A 22,666-nucleotide genomic window follows, 5' to 3' on the forward strand; every position below is an offset into this window, starting at 1 on the left:
CCCTTCCTCACTCACTATCTAGACTAAAATCATCTTGTCTAGTGGGCATTACCCGGGTGTAACTATATTTAAAATACATAGTCAACATTGATAACTTCAGATACAAAAATGATACATGCATACAAATAGAATAATCATATTCAGAAAATCATAACTTTTCCAATGACACCTCACATGACTTATCTTGCATAAAATACATTATAATTATGTCATAATCATATCATAATAATATCACTGTGAAGAATATGGGGTGCAGTGTCACCGTAATGTTACCCCACTATTTGGACTTCAGGTATCCAAATACTGGCCTGCTTATAATTATTCTGTTGAAACGTGGAGAAAAGTGGTGATCCATCCTAAAGGAATTGCCATGGTATTGCCAGGGGTTTTTTCTCCGACCTGCAGAGGACTCCCCATCCTGGTAACCCTTGAAAGGACATGGATACAGCCTTCTGATCAAGAATAGGCACACAAGCAGTAATACTTCAAAAACAAAGTCTTATTTATTGAGCGAAAATAAGGTGATTACAGTATATTCAGTAAAGCAAGAAAGCAAAGGAAAAGGTTACAATGTATATTATTCAGTAAAGTAAGAAAGGAAAGGAAAATAATTACAATGTATCATGGGTAATAAGGCACAATTGGATTATTTTTAAAGATCACACATTCAATTTGACTCAGAAGATTAAACAGACTATGAGACAAATACACACAGAACTTTTCATACATATGCATAAGGCCTCTAATATAATAACACTGGACTTATTACAATGTAACATACAAGTACCTAATGTATATGCATAAAACAATGCTACACAAAGCCCATTGACCCAGGTTTAGATATCCACGTAAAAGAGAAGAATAACTAAAACGAGGACCGTTAATTCTCCATGTTCCACTTCCTCGCCTTTTATTTATATTTGCAGTACCTTCACACCAATAACGGAAATAAAATTTGACCCAGATTTCCTTTTTCGCATGTCACCTTCTATCATATGTGCATACCATGGTATCTTAATTTCATCTGACTTTTATATACAATTTCAACTCATAATTCCCACCAAATATATATTCTACTGACCCCTCCTTGCGGGTCCAAAATTTGAAATTGGATTTCTGTCATATTAACAAAATTATGATACCATAATATGAGTATTGTTCTTAAACTCTCCTTACTCCACTCAGGGACATACCAGGCTATGACAGCACATGAAGAATTCTTATTTGGATATATGGTCAAATTATCTGAACATGTCATTACATTAGGTCCCTCTATTATTGCACATTGCCATTGCTATGCTCTTATTACTTTCCTGTATATTTTACCCCTTTTATCCGTAGCATCCCAATCACAGTTTGATGGTTTGGGGGAATTATGATAATCTGGATGGGTCGTTAAGTGTCCTCACCCATGGGAGACATAAGTAATGGAGTACTTATTAGCATCATAATAGGTTGTAATAAACTTCCTGTTTTCCAAACTTTGTTCTATAGCTTTTATAGGACCCATGATAATGGTTTTTGCTTTAGCTCTATCATTCTTTTGAATTGTGAACCTACATCCTTGAATACTGTTGACAGTGGTTGTGGTATTAGGTTTGATCCATTGTAGTGTTGTGTCTGTGTTTGCCTTCATTGTTCTTTTCATAATCATTTTCTGGGGTTTGATTGTGGTCTCTGTACCTGAATCTACCCTCTTTTCTGCACTTACTAACAGATTCGGCTAGCGTGCAATTATCTTTAATCCTTCTAATAGTGCACACTGCCACAGTTCGACCCTAATTACTCTATCATGTATGGTTCCCATTCCTTCATCAGATTTCCATGTACAATTTGAAGGTTGTGGTGATTTCTCATCACACCTCTGCCACATCAATACTCCCTTTCCTTGATCTCTGAATAAAATATTATATTTGTGGACATCTCTGATGAGTACCCTACCCATATGATTTTGTGCCATAAACTCTATAAATCGAACAGGCCTCATTACTACTTTTATTGCTGTATTCTTTAATTTTGGGATTTTGAAAACACATTCCTCAGTACTATTAGCCAAATCCTTATAATTGGGATGGGACTTGGCCCATTGGATCATTGGTGTTTTGACCGCACCACCATAGCAGAATCCTGTAGACACAAATACCCAGAAGAGCCAAGATGAATAGAACCGGATCTTCTACCATTTGGCTTCCGCTTCTGAAAGATATAAAGAGAGAGAGATGGTATTCTTTTTCAGACAAATTTATCTTTTATTTTAGTAATATAAAAACTTAATGGTAAAACAAAATTCCTTTGCATAAAATATAGCTACATTCTTCTCGGTACTAACAATATCTTTCTTTTATTATTTCTTAAGTATAACAATATTTATTTATTATTTTTCATATATATATATTTTTCCTTAGTTAAGTTTACTTTAATATTTCCCTATCATTAGCAATTATCATATATTATAAAAAAATGCTTCTGAAACATTTCTATAACAATAACATTAAACAGAGAACATTAAATTCTGCTCCATAACACCTGGTTGTTGACATCAGTAAAACAATTCAGTACTTCTATTATGTCAATCCCTATAATTCCATATGCTGCCGCTTCTCTATGCATAAAACTGAATCTAGTGTTCACTTGTCTTTGGCCTATGTTAATCGATATTGGCACACTTAATGGAATAAAAATTTGTCCTCCCACTACATTTATCACACAAAACTCCTGTGAGACAAATGGCATTAGATCAACTTCCATATTGATGTTTAAAATTGATAGGGTTGAGCTCAAATCAATATGACACAACATTCCTACTTTGATATTGAGATTATTAAAAATAATTGGAACTAATGGCTTTCTAGTTTGGTTTAAAAATAATGGCATAATTATTATTTGGGGTATTGCTTCTTCATTTTCTGATTCTTCTACACCACTATATCCACTATCCTCCTCTTCTTCCTCTATATTCTCTATATCTTTGATTATTTCCTCCAGTTCCTAATCGGGCATGTTCATTAAGTTTATTATTTCCTCCTTGTCTATCCCTGGGATATTTCTGAACCAATTTTCAGCCATATTCTTTCTTACTTCCTTTCTTTTCTTTGTCGGTCTCTCTACCTTTTCCTCTCTTATTTTTAAAACAAAAGTGTTATTATTTTACTAATCACTAACTTATTATCTTATTGTTAGTTCAGCTTATTTCTACACTTACTATTAGTCCTAATTTTTATTATCCTATTGTTAGTATAACTTATTTCTATACTTACAGATATTACTGTTCATCTTACTTATTACACTGAACTTATTTATTATTACTAAACTTATTTTATAGCTAACGCTCTATGCTTATGATTACTCTTATTACTACACTTAACATTCATCCATTACCCAATTGAATCTTCTGTATTGTATACTTCTTTTTCTTGCTTCTTATGGTCTTAGTCAACATTCCACAGTACTTTTGCTTTTATATCTATCATACAATTCAATCTTCTTATAATATCTATGCCAATGAGTCCTCTACTACTGATTCCCATATTTGCTAAACCAAATTGCACATTATCTGTCTGTCAAATACCTATGTTGATGGATAGAGGAACACTTAGGGAATGGGTATCTGTTCTCCCAATAGACCCTTAAGCATATACATGTCTCTTGACATATATTGTGTAATATCCACATCTACTGCTGTATTTATCATTAAAACCAATGATCCAGGATCCACAAAGCAGAGTATTTGAATTTCTCCTCCAATAATTTGGATTGGAACCATCGGCCTCATATACTGATCTAAATATATCTGATACACAATTAGTGGGGGAGTTCCCTCTTCTTCTTCCTCCATCCCACTTTCTTCCTCTGTATCTCTTTCCTCCATTGCGCACCTAGTCATATAAGTTCCTGTACTGGCATATCTACATTTAATAAATCTCTTTATTTCTTCATCATCCATCAAATCACCCATTTCTTCTTCCTCCATATTTGGAATTTCCTCAAATCATGCTGCCATTTTATTTATCTATTCTTTCTTCCCTTTTCTTTCTCTAACAAAATAAAAATAATAAAGACAAATCACTACTTTATCTGTATGTACATATATGTTATTGATAAAAATCATCTTTATTTTGCCCACAAGATACTTCTATCCAAATCTATTGAACATCGCAATGCAATAAGGATGTCCATCCCCATTATTTCGAGTTCATTTAGCCCCAAATTCATGACTCCAAAACATATATTAAGTATCTCCCTATTCCCTATCTTAACTTTCAATGGGATTGTTACAGGAATTTCCCTTTTTATTCCTAATACTCCTCATACTTCTGCTATATCTGAGGAGATATAGGGTAAAAAAATCTGAGAGGTTATATACATTGTTTAACACAGAGTATGAAGATCCCAAGTCTAGATAACCTGCTTGACATAGCTTTCCCCCCTTTATGTACATTGTAACTATTCGTCTTCCACGTTGATCTCTACATAAAGGAGTTATAACTTGAAGGGGTTGTCCTTCCATTTAGTATAGCTTCCATGATTAGTCCAACCTCGAACTCTGAGTAGTTGGTTCCAGAACAGGTAAATTTTTCATAAACTCCTCTAACTCTTGCTCTGTCCAGGTAGAGGAAGCGAAAGGTGAACACCAATCTTCCTCATCCCATATGTCATTCAACATTCCTTCTCTCTGCATTTTTCCTATTTTATCTTTCTCCTATCCCTATACTAAGAGAAATATCATTGTATCTAATTTTGGTCTCCCTTCCACCTTTTCAACTGTAATGAGTGAAACCATTTTGATACCTTCCTTTTTCCTTGTTGGATATCCAATTGATACACTGTGGGACTCGGTTTACTAACTATTCTAACTGGTCCTTCCCATATAGGGCTTAAGATATGGCCTTTTTCTCTTATTTGTCTGTACATGACCATATCACCTATCTGCCATTCTTGAGGGTGCAAGATTGGTCCCATCTTCCTATCCATTTGCTGAACATTCGCTTTAAGCGCTATTACTATCTGTTTATGCATTTCAGCAATAGATTTTAGTAATTGCTGCATCCATTTGTCTGTTAGCACTCTGGATTGAAACCCATCTGGAGGTGCCCCAATTACCCACCATTGTTCAGGCAACCTCATAACTCTCCCTGTCATGGTTTTAAACGGAGTTACAACATGTGACGCTACAGTTCCCGTGATAGCCCTCAATATTAGGGTACGTCTACACTTGCAGAGTTTTTGCACTGTAAATTTCACGGGTGCTAAGGAACTGGTGAAAGAAAAGCCCTGGTTTGTGTACTCATTTAATTCCTCAGGTGTCAGAGAGTGTTTACACTAGCAGCACTTCCATTGCGGATGAGAGCAGCGCTGTAGGGCAGCTATCCCACAGTGCAGCTCTCTCGATAGGCCTTGTGGGAAGGGGGAGGGGTGAGCGGAAGGCATTCTGGGTCCCTGCTCAGTGCCCCATGATGCACTGCTTCATATCCCAGCAGCCCCATTACTTCCTTGTTTCTTTGGTGGCATTTTTTTAAAAACCCCCTGCTGTCTGGCTACTTTTCCTGCCACATCTACAAGCAAAGGGAAAGGGAGTTTCAAACTTCCTGGGGCTTACATGGGGAGGTGTGGACATCCGTTTACCTGGCGTCAGAGCAGCGGAGATGCTGGCCAGAGTGGTCACTTTTGGAACTGTGGGACATCCTCCAGAGGCCAAAAGGTGTTTACAAAGGTAGAACGTGTCTTCACTTTCACAACAGTGCAAAAAGAACAGCAGAAAGAGCTGTATGCCTCTCATGAAGGTGATTTTCTTTTTGCGGTGAAACTTCTGATCGCCATTCTGATCATTGGATCAAAGCCTAGCATTAATGCTCTTAAACTGTGGGGAATCACATATCAATTGATATCCCAATGGGATAATTCCCACATGTTTGTACAATAATTTCTTTCTAGTTTCTATATTTCTATACGGTTCAGGTCTTTCGTTTGGTCTTTGCTTCTCCTGATGAAACCACATCACTGGATATTCTCCAGGAAAGAAAAACTTCAACATTTCTTATCTTTATGTCAGTATCACCTTTTCCTCTTCCCTGGATGTTGTAAGGAAGTCCAGCAAATTCATCTGAATTTATTAATTCTTTTATTAATGAAGAGAGATCACCTCCTGTTAATCCAGATATCCCCATTGTCTTTGCTAGCCATCCGATCACTGTGTTCCTGTTCAAAGGACCCAGGGATTTTCCTAGAGCTTTAATTTGCTCAGGGGTGTTGGGTCTTTCCTCTATCCTCTCTTCTGTACCCCGTTTCCTTGTGCAGTAGTTTTGGTTACTATGGAGGTAATAATTGGAGCTATGGGAGGTGGTCTTTGATATTCTTCCTGCTCTTCCCATGGTTAGTTATAAAATTCCAGAATTGACTCCTTGGGATATTCATAACCAGGAGGACCAGGCCCACTGACAGCAATTCCAGGCCCCAGAGCCAGGGCAGTCCCTAGGATGGTGCGGAGCCCAGGGCGAAAGTGATGAATCCGTCACTTCTGGGACCGACCCATCACCTCGGGGACCGACCCGTCACCACCGGGACTGACCGCGCTAGCCAATTGCGCCAGCCCATGGGGCCCCACAAAGCATGCGGACCAGAATGGTCACCCCGATTCGCCATACCCTAGGGACAGCTCTTCCCACGGCAGAAAGTCAATGGGCCCCCTAGAAAGGCCTGCCTGACATTTGGGAGGTGCTGCGCTGGCTGGTGCCCAGCGAGCTGCGGCTGCGCTGCTGGGCGTGCTCATCTGGCAAGGCCAGGGCTTCCACATGCCCACCTGACTGCCTTGGCCACCGTTGGTACCACCTCGCTCACGCCTAGGAGCCCTGTCACCTCCCCGGGTGATTTAAAAGAGCACGGGGGCCCCCGGCCACCACCATGGCAGTAGCAGCCGGGGGCCCCCTGGCCCTTTTACATCACCCAGACCCCTGAGCAGTTGCCCCCTTTGCTCCCCTCCTCCCCCTGCCCGTCAGCAGGCCTGAGGAGGACCCATATCTTCTTCATCAGATTCCACCTCTTCACCACTTAGGGGTTTTATTGCCACTATAGCTCCTTTATTGGCCTTCAACTCTTTCTTTGGTGCATGAATTTTCCTTCTGCATGCTTCATGATTTAATTCTTTCTCTTTTGTGTCTGAAATGATGAATTTCATTGCAGCTTCTCTATCTATTGCCTTTTGTTTCCATTCTTCAAATTCTACTACGAGCTTCTTTTGCTCTTCTTTTATTTCATGTAATTATTTCTCTGACTCAACAATCTGGAGTGTTTGAGTCAGAATAGTGGCTCTCAGTGTATCAGCTTCTGCTGTTAGATTAACTTTTTCTTTTCTTAGTTCTCTTTAATGCTTGATTCATTTCTGTATCTAGAGTTGTGGTTGCAAGCAGGAGTCCTTGCAAGGCAACTCGTTTCTTCTCCTTTTTGCTTGGTTCCCTTGAGAGCAAGCCTGGTTAGGTTTAAAAAATTAATGTATATTCTTACTTTACAACAATTGAAACCACTGTAGAAAAACCTAGATTTTTTTCTATCACTTTTTTGCAGTTCATCAAGGTTGGAATAGATCATTTAACTTCTGGAAACATCCTATTAAGGCAAGGCCCCATGAGTTTATCTGCACCTGCCTGGGGCTCTAGGGGTGTTACCCCACTACAAATAATAGACTAGAAAATGACTTTAAACAGGAGTGAAACCAACGCTTTCAAGTCACTTCCATAGTATTGCCAACCCCAAATGTTCAAATACCAAGAATCACGCTCACCAAAAATCATGAGACTGGAAAATAATGAGATTATGTAAAAATAATAGATTTGGTGGGTATTTTTATTCACATGCCCCTGTCGACCCACAAAATGAACAAAACTGCTGACTCGTCCTGTTCAGTTTGGACGCAAACTGGTCCACCCAGGGAGTCCCCCGCCTCTGAAAATCACATTTACCACCTCTGGTAAACCGCTTGTGACCGCTTGTGGCGAGACAAGAAGGATGTGCTGAAGAGATGAGCCCGCGAATTCCTGGCTCCGGGAGGTGTGAAGCCATGAGATCAATGGCATGCTGCACACAGAAGTCCCATAACCAGATAGTCTCTTGGGCCTTGGCACAGGGCTGACAAGAGAGCTCCACCTTGCCTGTTGATATAGAACATCGCAGCGGTATTGTCTATCAGGATTTGAACAACTCTTCCCATCCGGTAGGGAAGAAATGCCTGGCAAGCTAAGCGTATTGCCCTAAGTTCCCTGACATTTATATGGAAGGAACAATCCTCCTGAGACCAGAGATCTTGTGTATTGAGGTCATCGACGTGGGCTCCCCACCCCAGATCTGAGACATCAGAGACCACTATCACTGATGGAGATGGGGTCATGAAGGGAATCCCCTCCAACACCAACTGGTCTGTCCACCAAGGCAGGGATGAAAGGATGTGCGATGGGACTGTGACCACTGGGTCCAAATCTTGTCTGTCAGGAGCATAGACTGACACCAGCCACATCTGCAGGGGTCTGAGGCATAGATGCGAATGTTGGACCATGTATGTACATGCTGCCATGTGGCCCAGCAGCTTGAGGCATACCCAGGCGGTCATGAGTGGATGGGATCTTATATGTATGATGAGGTCCAACGTGACCTGGAATCATGCCTCTGGCAGAAAGGCCCTGACCCGGTGTGAGGCACGGCTGGAGGGCTATGTCCTGAAGAGGACGTCACGATGCTTGAGGCAACACAGGTCCGGAGCAGTCTGGAGGAGAAGTGACAGCAGGAGACACACCGCCAGAGAAGGGTGCCCTGCGAAAAGACTGAGCTAATTCTCATAACGACCAGCAGGAGGCGCCACGATGGTGAGGCGGAACCGCTACACATGGTGGAGAATGCAGGCATGTAGTCACCCCTGATACAAGGCGGAAGAGAGAGGAGTGTGGGACAATTGCCTGTTTAAGAGGCTCAAAGTGGAGACCATGGGAATGGACTCTATTGGAGAGCCTGGGTGGACTGGTTCATCAAGCAGCAATGGGGGTTGTTCCAGCTGCTGTGGAAGGGGGCCCATGGCACCAGGGGCCAGAGGCTGGTATCTGGGCCAAGAAATTGTTTCGCCTGTGGGCGACCGGGACACTTCAGAAGGGAGTGCCCATACCGGGATGGGGCATGGAGGCTCCACCCAGAGACTAAGGAAGAGAAGCCCAATAGAGGCCCTTCTGTGAAACAAACAGGAGAGCAATGGGCGTGTTGGGCCTGGGGCACTAGGAAGCCAGGGCACCTGAAGAGGGAGTGCCCGCACGGGACTTGCAGGGCCCAGGCTAGCCCTGAGGGAGGGGCTATGCCAGGGGTAGGTGTGGAGAAGGCCATGGCCAATGGAAAACACGAGGAGTGCATCCAATGCCACCAAGAGGGCCATATAAAATGGCATTGCCTCCAGAGGCAGAAGGGGAGAATGTCTGAGACACGGGCTCAGGCTGAGACTGGCCAAAAGAGAGTGGCAGTGAGGACCAGGACCATCAGAGAAAGATCGGCTGGGGCAGAGAGGCCTCAGATAAAAAGGGGAACCCACACCGGAGCGGCACAGGCTTTGGTGGGGACCCAAACAGAAGGGAGAACCCACACGAAAGCCGAGAAGGCTATGGTGGGGACCCAAACCCTGGAAGAGGGAAGCAGGTTGCTCCAGACAGTGGAGAACCTACAGCAGGAAAGAGATTCCCTGCTGGCCCAGATGAGAGGGAAGCTGGGGAGATAGAATCCTCCCCGCCACAGGGAATTGTCTTAAGGGGGAGGGTGTGTGATGGGGCGTCTTCCCCACACTGGTGGAGAAAGGGTTAAAAGCAGCCCTAGGGAGGCTGTGCAGCAGACAGCCAATCAGTGAGAGTCTGCAAGGAGCAGCCAATCAGGGCAGAGCAGGCCCATATATAAAGAGAGGTGCAGGGCAGAGGAGTCAGTTCCCTCTTGGGAGCTCAGGGAGAAAGGACTGGGTCCCTGAAGGGCTGAGGGAACTGGACAGAGCAGTGGTGGGCCTGGTCAGGGGAGTGAGAGGGAGCTCCAGCCTGACTGGCTGAAAGACTGAAGCCTGGATACAGGGCAGAGAAGGTGCTAGGGCTCTGGGGAAGTGGCCCAGGGAAACAGACAGCTGGCGTTGAAGGAGATGCAGCATGTGGCTGCTACCTAGAGGGTCCCTGGGTCGAGACCCGGAATAGTGGGCAGGCCTGTGTCTTCCCCACCACCCTTGCCCCTACTTGTCACTGAGGGGAATGGCCAGTGAAGGGCTGTAGTTTGCCACTGATCCAAGTGGCTAGAACCTTGGGCTGCAGTCGGCCACATAGGCAAGTGGCTGGACAGAGGAATTCCGCTCCCCAGAAGCGGGGAAGAATGGAATGGAGCACAGCCATAGGGCTGTGTCCTAAAGAGGACACTGCAAACCTTTAGGTGATGCGGGTATGGAGCAGAAGTGACGGCAGGCGAGACACCACTGGAGGAGGGTGCCCAGCAAAAAGACTGAGCTAATTCCCAGAACGACCAACAGGAGGCACCGCAGTGGTGAGGAAGAACCATTACACCTGGGTAGAATCAAGTACTGCTCCTATAAACTCTATCTGCTGAACAGGGGTCAGAGTTGATTTCTGCTCGTTTATAAGCAGGCCTAGCTCCTGACAGGTGGCCCAGATCAAGGCTGTGTTGAACCTGGGCTCATGACCTACCTCTGACAAGCCAGTTGTCAGGGTATGGGTAGATCTGCACCCCTCGCCGCCTCAGGTAAGCAGCCACTACCACCACCACACTTTGTGAAGACCCATGGAGCAGACCAAAGACCAAAGGACAGTGCTGTAAATTGGTAATGGTGCTGGCCCACTACAAATAGGAGAATCTCCTGTGACCTTGGAAAACAGAAATATGAATCCTTTAAGTTGAGGGCAGGATACCAATCTCCTGGATCCGGAGAGGGGATGATGGAGGCCAGAGAGACGATGCAGAACTTCAATTTTTTGAGCTATATGTTGAGGCGACAAAGGTCTAGGATAGGTCTGAGGCCTCCCTTGGGATTACAAAATAGTGGGAATAAAACCCTTTTCCCTTCATATTTTGAGGAACTTCCTCTACGGCCCCTACCTATAGGAGGGGTTTCACCTCCTGGATGAGAAGTCTCTCGTGAGAAGGGTGCCTGAAGAGGGACAGCGGAGGGTTGGAGAAGAACTGCAGGGTGTAATCAGACATTATGTTGTTGAGCATGCGTAAAGTCAATAGACCGGGCGCCAGCAGCCAGGATCAAATCTGGGACCTCTGGAGCTCAGTGCATGAGCCTCCACCGCATGAGTTAAAAGCCAACTGGCTGAAAACTAAGTCTGTAGAACAGACTCATTTTCTCTCTCTCTCTCTCTCTCTTTCCCCTCCACCCCTCAGTGCCACTAGATGGGACAGAACACCACACCCTGGAGGTGCGTTGGTTACACATGCAGAAAGGAACGGGGACAACCAGTCCAAAAACAAAAGGGGGCTGGATCGTGGGGTGAATCCAGTGTGTTACCCTCAGGCACACCCTCAAAATGTCTGTTGCAGGCCACCCAGGTGGCAAGTGGGACCCAACTGTGGGGTTGAGGATGGGGAAGATTGACAGCATTTAAAGCCTCTGTCTTTCCTCCTATAGGAGTTTTGTCGGGGTGGATACAAGTATCTGGGCAGCAACGAAGGTGCCTGGAAGTATCTTCTTGAGGTCAGAGATGTGTAAAGCCCAAGGGAGCACAGGGTGGCCCTCAAGTCCTTTAGCCTGTGCAGCTTGATGTCCATCTGCTGTGAAAACAGGGTGTTGCCCTCAAAGAGGAAGTCCTGGATGGACAGCTGGACCTTGTTCGCAAGCCCTGAGGACTGCAGCCATGAACTGCATTGCATGGAGATGGTCAACACAGTTGACCGTGCTACCAAATCAGCCATGTCTAACACCACTTGAAGAGAAACCCTGGCCACTGCCTTTCCCTCTTCCAAGATAGCCAAGAACTCCTGCCTTGACTCCTGAGGCAGAGAGTCCTTGAACTTGGTCATCAAGTCCCAAGTGTTGTAATCGTATTGCCCCAGCAATGCATGCTGACTGGTGATACGTAGTTGCAGACTGGCAGTAGAATACACTTTTCTACCAAAAAGGTCAAGTTTCTTGGCATCTTTATTTTTAGGGGTTGCACTACCATTTGTCCTGTTCGTTGGTGGCTGAGACCACCAGTGACCCTGGGAGTGGGTGAGAGTACATGTACTCGAAGCCCAGGGTAGGGACACAGTACTTTTTCTCTGCCCTTTTAGATGTTGGGGATAGAGATGGTGGCATTTCCCACAGTGCTTTGACAAGTTTTAACACACCATTATGCACTGTTAGGGCCACCTTGGATGGAGCTGCCGCAGCCAGAATATGAGAAAGGCTATTGGTCAGCTCCTTGAGCTACTCAATCTCTAGCTCTAGATTGCTGTTCTCTTGAGGAGTTCTTGATGGGCCGAAAATCGTCAGGCAGTAGTAGGCTGGCTGGTCCAGCCACCGCCTCGTCGGTGGAAGAGGAGGAGGAGGCAGGCAAAGGTGGTGTGGCAGGTTCTCCCTCCACCACTGGGGCCGACTGTGCCAGGACCGCCAGGGTTTCGGTACTGGAGTCCAGTTCCGAGTAGATCTCTGGTGCCAGATGTGTTGGAGCCCGTCCCTCAAACTACTGAGGACACCTCCTGGGAATATATGCCTGGCATGAGAAGGAACCTAGGGGTTCCAATACTGCCATTGGGGTGGCCACTGAGCAGATGGCCATGGACCCAATTGCGGGCCTGCAGTGAAGTCTGGCCCATAGGAACAGTGCCAGCAACTCCTGCAGGGAGAGTAGGGTGGAGCTGTTGCTGCCTCTTGCTGGTGGCTGTGGTGGGCTGAAGATCGGTGCCACGCTGGTGCCTCAGTGGCGAAGATACACTGACCAGTGCCAGGAGGGTGGAGACCGGGAGGCCAGCAAACGATGCCGCCGCGATGGGGAGTGTCAAGCTGGTGACCAGTGCTGTGACAACCATCGGTGCCACATCAAAGACCAAGACGGTGGCCTCATCAAGGGTTTACCCTTAGAGGGGACCACTCTCAAGGACTCTCCCGAAATTGGGCACAGGTCTCGAGGTGTGGGCAGCACTGGGAGAGACATCAGGTCCCTCACAGCATGAAAGGCATCCAGTGTCAAGGGGGCCTGGGAGTTGGTGGCGGGTCCCAAATTGGACTCGGTGCCCTAGGCGGCATCCCTGTCCCCCTGTCTGTTGCTTCTCCGGGGATGACAAGTGGCCACACACGGAATTTGTCTCATTTGGAGACTCCGTGTAGCTGTCTGTGGTGCCAAAGAATGACTTCTATCCAACTACGACTTTTTGTGGCTCTTCTTGGGAATGGGGGACAGCACCCGGAAGGGTCTGGTGCCAGTGGAGCACTCCACACCAAGGCTGATGTGCTCGGTGCGAGCTGGAGTGGCACATTTCTGACACGGGTCATAGGGCCACCTCCCTCAACAGGGCTTTCAGCTCAATGTCCCTGTCTTTGAGAGTCCGAGATCTGAAACTTTTATAGATCCTGCACTTCTCTCTAACATGTGCCTCCCCGAGACACTTAAGGCAGCTTGTGTGTGGGTCACTAACTGGCATAGGTTTGTGACATGCGGCACACAGCTTAAATCCTGGGGACCAGGGCATTCCCCATCCCTGGGGCTATGTCCCTGATGGGACTCCCACTAATAACTAACTAATTAAAACACTATTCACTACTTTAAACTGTTTACAAGGAAAAAACTCAGAGTCCAAGAACAAATACCACTAGGGAACTTGCAAGAGCAAGGAGCATTTCAACAACCATTATGGGCGGTAAGAAGGAAGTGAGAGGGCCCAGGGCCGGTGGTACCCAATATACCGGTGCACGAGCATGGGGATCCCAGGGGCACCACAATCGGCCCTATGGATACCACTAAGGGGAAAGTTCCCAACAGCCGTGCACATGGGCATGCACACGCCTAGCATGGAATCGACATGAGCAAGCACTTGAAGAAGAAGTCTCATTGCAATGATCTTGGGGTTCTTAACCAGTGAATGAGAAAGGAATAAAAATTTAATAAAACAAATTGCAGAGCTTCTGTAGTAAGATCTTGCAAACAGCCATGTGGTGTTCCCAATCCCTGCCTCCAAGACACATCTCCAAATTCCTACGTTATTAATACTGTCCCTTATGAGGGAGCATCTCTAAATTATAATTTTCTACAAATATATCTCTACATCTTCCCTCTTAAAGAAAAAAAAGTAACTCTTACATACACACACACACATATATATAAAGCAGCTAACACCTATGTAATAACACATGCTTTAAATCCTCAACCCATGTAGTACATTTCCATAAACCCCAATGTATCAACCATTCAGAGAGGAGAGGTTACCAACACATTTTTTTACCACTCACTTTCCTCAAACACCCCTTCTCCGTGCAGGTTAGTAAGACTCTATGAGTCTTTCAGGACATTTAATCTCCCGCTCTGATCTTTTCAGTATCGGCTTTTCATTTGAGCCTGAGTTGCTCTCTTTTTCCTTGACAGTTTCTCTTTTGATCCTTTATCATCAATGCACAATCAGATGGGAAGTGCCAAAGTCCACATCTACTGTCCATTCATTGAAACTTTCTGGGATTATTCGTAGATCCTTTTGATTACATCCAAATGTGTCCCGTGGTCTGTCTGGACTACATAAAATGGATGCAGCTGTTCTTTAACTGTACCTCTTTGGGTCCAAGTATTAGAGGTGTGATTCCTCAGGCACATTCTATCACCTGGGTTAAGAGATAGGAGATAAAGGGCCCTTTTGTCAAAATAGTATTTCTTCTTCCATTTCTGATTTTCTTTCATCTTCTGTATGGTTTCATTGTTATGAGATTTCAGCAGGGTATCAGTAATTGGTAAATTAGATCTGATCCTTCTTCCCATTAACAGGTGAACTGGAGAAAAGCCATTCTCCAGGGGTGTATTTTGGTGTACCATTAACACTTTATATAAATCACCCCCGCTGTCAAAAGTCTTTTTCATAAGGTTCTTTATTGTCCGTATGGACCTTTCCAAAAGTCCATTTGATTGGGGATAACTGGACTTGATGTTTTGTGATGAAAATCCCAATCTATGACAATTGCCTTAAATCTGCACTGGAAAATTGTGGTCCATTACCACTAAAGACTTCATCTGGAATTCCATGCCTGGAGAAGATTCCCTTCATGCTGGCTATCACTAACTTACTATTAGTGCTGTGCAGTGTGTAAATTTCTGGATACAGAGAATAATAATCTGTGTCTATTAAATAATCCTTTGATTGCCAGGTAAATAATTCAGTGCCTACCGACTCATAAGGCCTTTGTGGAACTGGATGCGGTCTCAGTGGCTCTGCCAGTTGGCATGGCTTGCATTTCAAGCATGAAAAGCAGTTTCCTACCACATTAGTAATGTTATGATTGATCCATGGCCAGTACAGCTTCTCTCGTGCTCATTGTTTGCACTTCTCAATTCCTAAATGACCCTCATGGATCTTCTGTAGCAGTTCTTTTCAGAGATTCGTTGGAATTACATCCGTACTGCCATTGAAAATCACCCCATCATTAACAGTAAGTTTATGTCTGCAGTTCCAACAGTCTCTTATACTTGGACAGCAACTGCTTATTTCTCCAGGCCACCCTTTAATTATCACCTCTTTAAGGATTCCCAATGATTCTCTGATTTCTCTCTTATTTGTTGCAGTTTACTGTTAGCTATGGGAACTTATTTTACAGTCAGATTTACATGAGATTGCATCTCTGTCTCTAAAGTCTTCTCTGGTTTTGAGGGAGCCACTGCTTGTAGGAGTACATGGCCATCCCTCGCCATCAATCTCTGAGGGAGGCCACACCTCCTCGCTGTCACGCACCTATAAAGGTGATCTCAACAGGGGGAAATCAGCTGCTTCTAGTGTTCAGGCTCTTAGGCCAGACAGAGCAATAAAAAGTCCCGGAGCCCAGGCCCTCAGGCAGTACGGAGCAAAAAACAGTCAGAGGCTCTGGCCTGCAGTCAGGGCAGACCAGCAACGGGTCTGTGAGCCCAGGCCCTCAGTCAGGGCAGGGCAGCAAACAGTCTAGGGGCTCAGGCAGGGGTGAGCACCAGACACAGGCCTCCTGGCCAAATATGGGGAGGCTGCCACCCCAGGGGTGGGGTGGCAGGGGGCCCCAGGCCCACGACTACATCAGGTGCCAGCCCAGGGCCCCAACAGTGGCGCAGAGTTCTGCCACTGGGTCAGCGGGGAATCCAACCACAACACACTGACCTGTACTCAGAAAGCAACACAGCCAGCCTGCAGTCAGCTGCCCCTGGGCTACTACCTACGTCCCCAGGATTTGGTACCTCCATGTTGTGGGTGTCCTCTGTCGCACCAGGGTTGGTGGCCAGCAGCAGCCCCCAGCTCCTTGGTGTCTCAGTGGCTGGTGGCCCTGGGAGCTCTGGCCAGTCCCAATACGGCGGGGCTCCTCTGCAGGCTCCAGCAGCAGGCAGGATGTATCTGTCTCCCATGGCAGCTCTGGCTCAACTGAGCTGCAGGAGCCAGTCTTTTATCCTTCCTTTTCCTGTCCTGCCCTTCTGCTTCTGGCAGGGCAGGCTGGACCCTTATGTGGTTCTGCCCACCAGGGGGTGGGCAGCAGCCCTCCCTCGCCGTCAATCTCCGAGGGAGGTCATGCCTTCTTGCTACACTGCTCTGGAAAGTGCTTCAGCAGTGAACATGAATTAACACAACCAAATCACACTTTTGCAGTTTTATCCTCATTCTTTGAATCCTTAATGCAGTGGTTCTCTAACTTTCCAGACTATTGTACCCCTTTCAGAAGTCTGATTTGTCTTGCATACCCCAAGTTTCATCTCACTTAAAAACTACTTGCAATACTTGCAGATAGTATAATGCTTACAAAAGCTTTTTTATTTCAAGCTGGCAAGAAAGCTTTCTTTGAAAAAATTCTACTGGCTTACTCGCATGAACACAGATTTTTGTCTTCAAATGTCGTTGCAAATGCGGTGGCTTCATACTGTTATTGAATAGAATTTTTCCGCAAAGGAAATAAAGCTTTTGGATCATTATTTGTAGATGTGAATCCAAAAGCAATATATTCCTCACAGAACTGACGATGGGGTTTTTTTTCAGTCATTTTCAATTTCTTACAATTTTCACTGTCACCCCTATCGCTTCTCGTTTTAAAAATCTATTCAGTTTTACATCACAACTGCATACAAACCATGACAATTTCAACCTCATTAATGTGCTTGCACGCATCAGTAAATGACATACAACATATATCTAATACAGTGCATATATGCACGTTACATTACTATATAATGTAGTATAGAGAGCAGTATAAATAAATCATTGTCTGTATGAAATTTTAGTTTGTACTGACTTTGCTAGTGCTTTTTATGTAACATGTTGTAAAAAGGCAAATTCTAGATAAGCTGATGTATCCCCTGAAAGACCTCTGCATACCCCCAGAAGTACGCATACCCCTGGTTGAGAACTACTGCCTTAAGACCCAGTCATTTAGTGGTTTGCTAAATAACGCTATCAGGGGCCTATGGTCCATTTCAACTTTCACTGTCCATCCATAAATATACTTATTGAATCTCTCACAGGCTAATAATATTCCTAAAAGCTCCTTTCAATCTGTGTGTATCTGGTTTCTGCCTCAGTCAGTGATTTGGATGCATGTGCCACAGTTTGCCAACAGTCCTCATGCTTCTGTAAAATCACTGCACCTAACCCAGACTGTGAAGCATCTGCTGCAATATTAATAGGCTTTCCTAATGCGTAGAACTTTAACACTGGTTCTTGTATCAGTTGTTGTTTTAAACCTTCCCACAATTCCTCCTGTTCCTCCTGTTCTGCACCCCAATACCTTTCATTTTTATTCTCTAGGAGGTTTGTCAAAGCTGATGCTTTGGTAGATAGATTAGGTTTGACTTTTCCAAGGTAGTTAACCATTCCCAGGAACTGTTGGACATCTTCCTTTGACTGGGCATGTCTCATCATTTCAATGGCTGAAATCTTCCTCTTATCAGGTTTTACACCTTCATTGGAAATAATGTCCCCAACAAAAGTCAGTTCTATGACTCCTAAAATACATTTCTCCCTGTTTAGTTTGAGGTTTGCAACTCTAGTTACATTCAGGACTTCCTGAAGTCTATGAACATGCTCCTCTTTCATTGAGCCCCAGATGATAATGTCATCCATTGAGGTGTCCACATCATTAATATGTTCATAGATCATATGTATGGTTTTGTGGTACACTTCTGGTGCTGAAGCTATGCCAAAGAGTAAGCATAAAAATTTGTATCTTCTAAATGGGGTATTAAATGGGCACAGCTCTGAGCTTTTTTCAGTTAATTTTAGCTGTCAAAACCTAGAGGATGCATCCAATTTACTGAAATATTGAGCATTTGCAAATTGAGCCATAATCTCTTCTCTGGTTGTTAGTTTGAAATGTTCTCTTTTTACAGCCTTGTGGAGGTCTCTGAGCATATGCATAGCTGACCGTTACTTTTTTCCATGATGGGAGGAGTTCACCCATTATGTTGGCTTCCCAATTTTTTGTATTACTTGCATTGCTTTCATCCTTGCAAGCTCAGCCTTGAGTTTCTCACGGAGTGCAAACAGCACCTTTCTACATGGATGGATATCTGGAGGGACATGCTTGTTTATCTAGATTGTATGTTCACCCTGCAAGCAACCTAGCCCTTGAAACAGGTCATGATATTCCCGAAAGAATGCCTCATAGCCAGGGTTGTGGCTCATCTTGTGGCGAGATCATCCGTTTTACTAAATTGAGTTTCTCACATGCAGCCAGGCCTAAAATTGGCATCACCTCTTTTGCAACTACAATGAATGGGAGGCTGTACGTGGTGTTTTTATGATTGATGCTAGCAATGCACCTCCCCTTCACTGGTATATTTGTTCCAGAATAACCAGTTACTTTTATTTTTGTTGGTTACAGTTTTGGTCTTATTTTCAATCTCTCATAATCTTGTTCAGACAGAATATTAACCTGTGTGTCCAGTTTCAGTGGAATAATTATTCCATTCATTGTCCCAGGCAGTATCCAATCCCACTCAGGCTTGGTAAATCCCAGTACATCTATGAAAAACTCCTCAACCAGATTGTCTTTAACTGAATACAGTTGCATTTGAGAACTGCAGCATTTTGAAAAATGATTATTTTCCCCATATTTATGAGAGATTTTCCTAAAGGCAATACATTGTTTGGACCATGCTGTGCGCCACATCTTCCACATAGTCGTCTGTATCCAGTCTTCCCCCTAGCAGTGGTTTTCATAGTGAATGGTTCCACTTTCTGATTTGATCTATTCTGGCTATATTCTTTAGTACTTAATACATGGATAACCCCTTCTGGTGAATTCAGCTCTTTGGCTTGTGCTTTCACAGTTTCTGCTACCCTGCATATTTGGAGAGCTTTTTCTAAAGTTAAGTCTCCTTCACGGAGAAGTCTCTCTCTTAACACATTGTCTTTAATGCCACAAATGATTCTCTCTCTGACGAGAGACTCTGTCAGCTCACCAAAGTCACAGGTTTTATTAAGTTTCCCTAATTCTGTGACATACTGCTCTATGGTGTCATCAGGTTTTTTGCATGCACATAAAAAAATTGTGTGTCAAAGATTTAATTCCTTTTTGGCATGCAATGTTCCTGAAATGTAGTTAATATTTTACTTAATTTCATGCTTTCACCTTCTTCAAACTTAAAGTTGTTATAAACATCCAATGATTCATCTCCAACAACATGCAAAAAGATTGATGATTTCACTTTATCATTTTTCTCCTCTGCCTCTCTGGCTGATAAATACAATTCAAATCTCTGTCTGAATTTTTTCAAGTTCTCTGCAACATTGCCTGACAATTGCAGACTGGATGGAGGTTGCAACACATCCATTTTTGGCTTTTTCCCATTCTTAAGCTAGTCAAGCTACTATTGTGCTCACCAAATACATGCAAAAACCTCTGTATCTGGTACTCCACATGCTTCTCTTGTGCCTCCCTTTGTCTCTGCTTTCAATTGAAAACGCAGGAGTTAACTTCAAAAGATTGCAGTTTCCTTGTCATTCAGCACTTCTGACACCATCTTGGGAGTCACTAAATAACAAACTAGTGAATGAGAAAGTAATAAAGCTTTAATAAAACAGATTGGAGAGCTTCTGTAGTGAGCTGCTGCACACAGCCATGCGTGTTCCCAACCCCCGCCTCCTGGACACATCTCCAAATGTCTATGTTCATAATACTGCCCCTTATGAGGAAGCATCTCTAAATTATAATCTTCTACAAACATATCTCTACACTCATAACCCTCTTTCTTTAATAACCTAAATGCAGAGTCCTTATTTTTTCTAAAAAATCTTTATTTTTCTCTAAAGCACTTTTAAAACTCTCATAATCTGCCTTATTTTCTAAATTATCTAAAAACACCTATAAACCTATGTTTTTCTAATCTTCAAATGCAAAAACACACAAACACAAACCACCTCTAACATTCCCCATTTAAAAAATGGGGAAAAAAAGTTTCAAAATGGCCAATCGCACCAAAAATGTAAGGTCCAGATATGAGACCAGAGGGCAGGACATAAATCATAAAAGGGGTAGGGAAACTGTCAAAATTGTATTGTGATGAATGCTATTAAGTGGCTAATTACTTTCGTTGCTTGCTGATTGATGGTGGTACGTAGGGAGGAGCAGGTGGCCCCTATATCCAAATACATCATTTGGCTGAATACCCCTCCTTCAGTGACCACATATACCATGGATCTTCCCCATTCATCTGGTGTTAGGCACACTACTGCCCCAGGATGCTGTACTGGAACAGGGGATTTTTCAAAATATAAATCTTTGGGCATAGGTCCTGTACAACATGCTAGTCCCTATTCTTGGGTTTTCCCTTCTTGGAGGCCCTTGTTCAAGCTGGTTACCTCCGGCACCTGCTTAACCTTATTTCTTGGTGAAAACATTCCACGGTTGCCCTTTTCCCCTCCATATTATTCAAAGAAATATAATTAGGGTTACTTAATGCTTTTCATATTTTTACTAATCTCGAGATTTTTTACTCATTTACTAATTACTAATTTACAGTATTTACTAATACTGATTAATGATTTATCAACATATTTTGACTGCGCTGCTTCCTAAAAATTCACTTAGATTATGGGTCTCCCCAGGTATCCTGATCTAAATGTGTCACCAAACAAGCATGATCTTGTGCTGACACTGGAAAGATCAGGGGCACCCGGCTTCCCTATGCTATCTCCTTGAAGGGTCGGGGAGCGGTTGGTTCATGCTCCCTCATGGTCTGCTAACCTCCAGAGCAGCTCTGCAGTGGATAATCCATCAATTTGATCCCTACTCTCATATTGTAACAGCCACTTCCAAATGAAATTCCTCAGTGAATTAGAAGGTTTCTGCTGTTCCCTACTAAACTTTCTACTTTTATTTTCCCCATTATGTCTACCTTGCTGGCTCCCTTTTCGCTGAGGATCATTATTAGTGAAAGTTACTGCTGATACCTTTTCAGGCTTTTTCTCTGGGGGTGGAAATGCTTCCTTTTGTATTTTATATACAGCCTTTTCTACATTATCCACAGCAGCATCTGAATTACCACCGCTCTTTCTACTGCCAAGCCTAATTCCAAAACCAGTGTCCCTTCAGCTTGTGGTGCATTATGAACTGCCATTTTCTGTATCTCTGCTAGATTTTCGTTTTCTATTTTAAGCTGTTTAATTAATTCTATCATTTTGAGACCTAGCTGCGTACAGTGCTGCAGTGGTAGCTCCTGAAGAGCTTGTTTTTTGCTTGCTTTAACCTCAAGAATATCAGCACTAAATTTCTTAAACTGCTCCTCTACCATTTCCAATTTCTGTTCTGGACAAAGGTGTTTCTCTTTATACTTTTTGAGGCTGGCTTCCAACTGTGTACAGTATGTTTGCTTGTCTTCCAGCTTAGCCTGTCGCCTGATTTAACTGAGTGTTTGCCTGATTTAACTCCTGCTGCTTATCTTGTCGCACATTCTGGGCTGTGTTTACATGATTTTTGAAGATTTGCCTTTTGAGTGGCTTCTAATGCTTATGAAAGCAGTCATTTAATCTTTACTTTTGAATTGGTTAATTCCTTCTGTGTGGCTGCGGTTTGAGCTGCCTGTGTTAAAGTAGGTTTCAGAGGAACAGCCGTGTTAGTCTTTATTCGCAAAAAGAAAAGGAGGACTTGTGGCACCTTAGAGACTAACCAATTTATTTGAGCATAAGCTTTCGTGAGCTACAGCTCACTTCATCGGATGCGTACTGTGGAAAGTGTAGAGGATCTTTTTATACACACAAAGCATGAAAAAATACCTCCCCCCACCCCACTCTCCTGCTGGTAATAGCTTATCTAAAGTGATCACTCTCCTTACAATGTGTATGATAATCAAGGTGGGCCATTTCCAGCACAAATCCAGGATTTAACAAGAACATGGGGGGGGGGGGGGGTAGGAAAAAACAAGGGGAAATAGGTTACCTTGCATAATGACTTAGCCACTCCCAGTCTCTATTCAAGCCTAAGTTAATTGTATCCAATTTGCAAATGAACATTCATAAACCAGTCGGAGAACAC

General features: G+C 43.8%; 1 long non-coding RNA gene across 1 annotated transcript in view; it reads right to left on the bottom strand.

Annotated features, from left to right (window-relative positions):
- Positions 1–606: 606 nt before the first annotated feature.
- The window catches only part of LOC142068557 (uncharacterized), a 44,200-nt gene continuing 22,140 nt past the window's right edge, over positions 607–22,666 (bottom strand). Inside the window, exon 3 of the long non-coding RNA XR_012664395.1 lies at positions 607–2,196. This is a non-coding gene — a long non-coding RNA (uncharacterized LOC142068557). The remainder of the gene's footprint in view (positions 2,197–22,666) is intronic.

Source organism: Caretta caretta, chromosome 1 (assembly GCF_965140235.1).
Source record: "Caretta caretta isolate rCarCar2 chromosome 1, rCarCar1.hap1, whole genome shotgun sequence".
In the NCBI taxonomy this organism is placed as follows: domain Eukaryota; kingdom Metazoa; phylum Chordata; order Testudines; family Cheloniidae; genus Caretta; species Caretta caretta.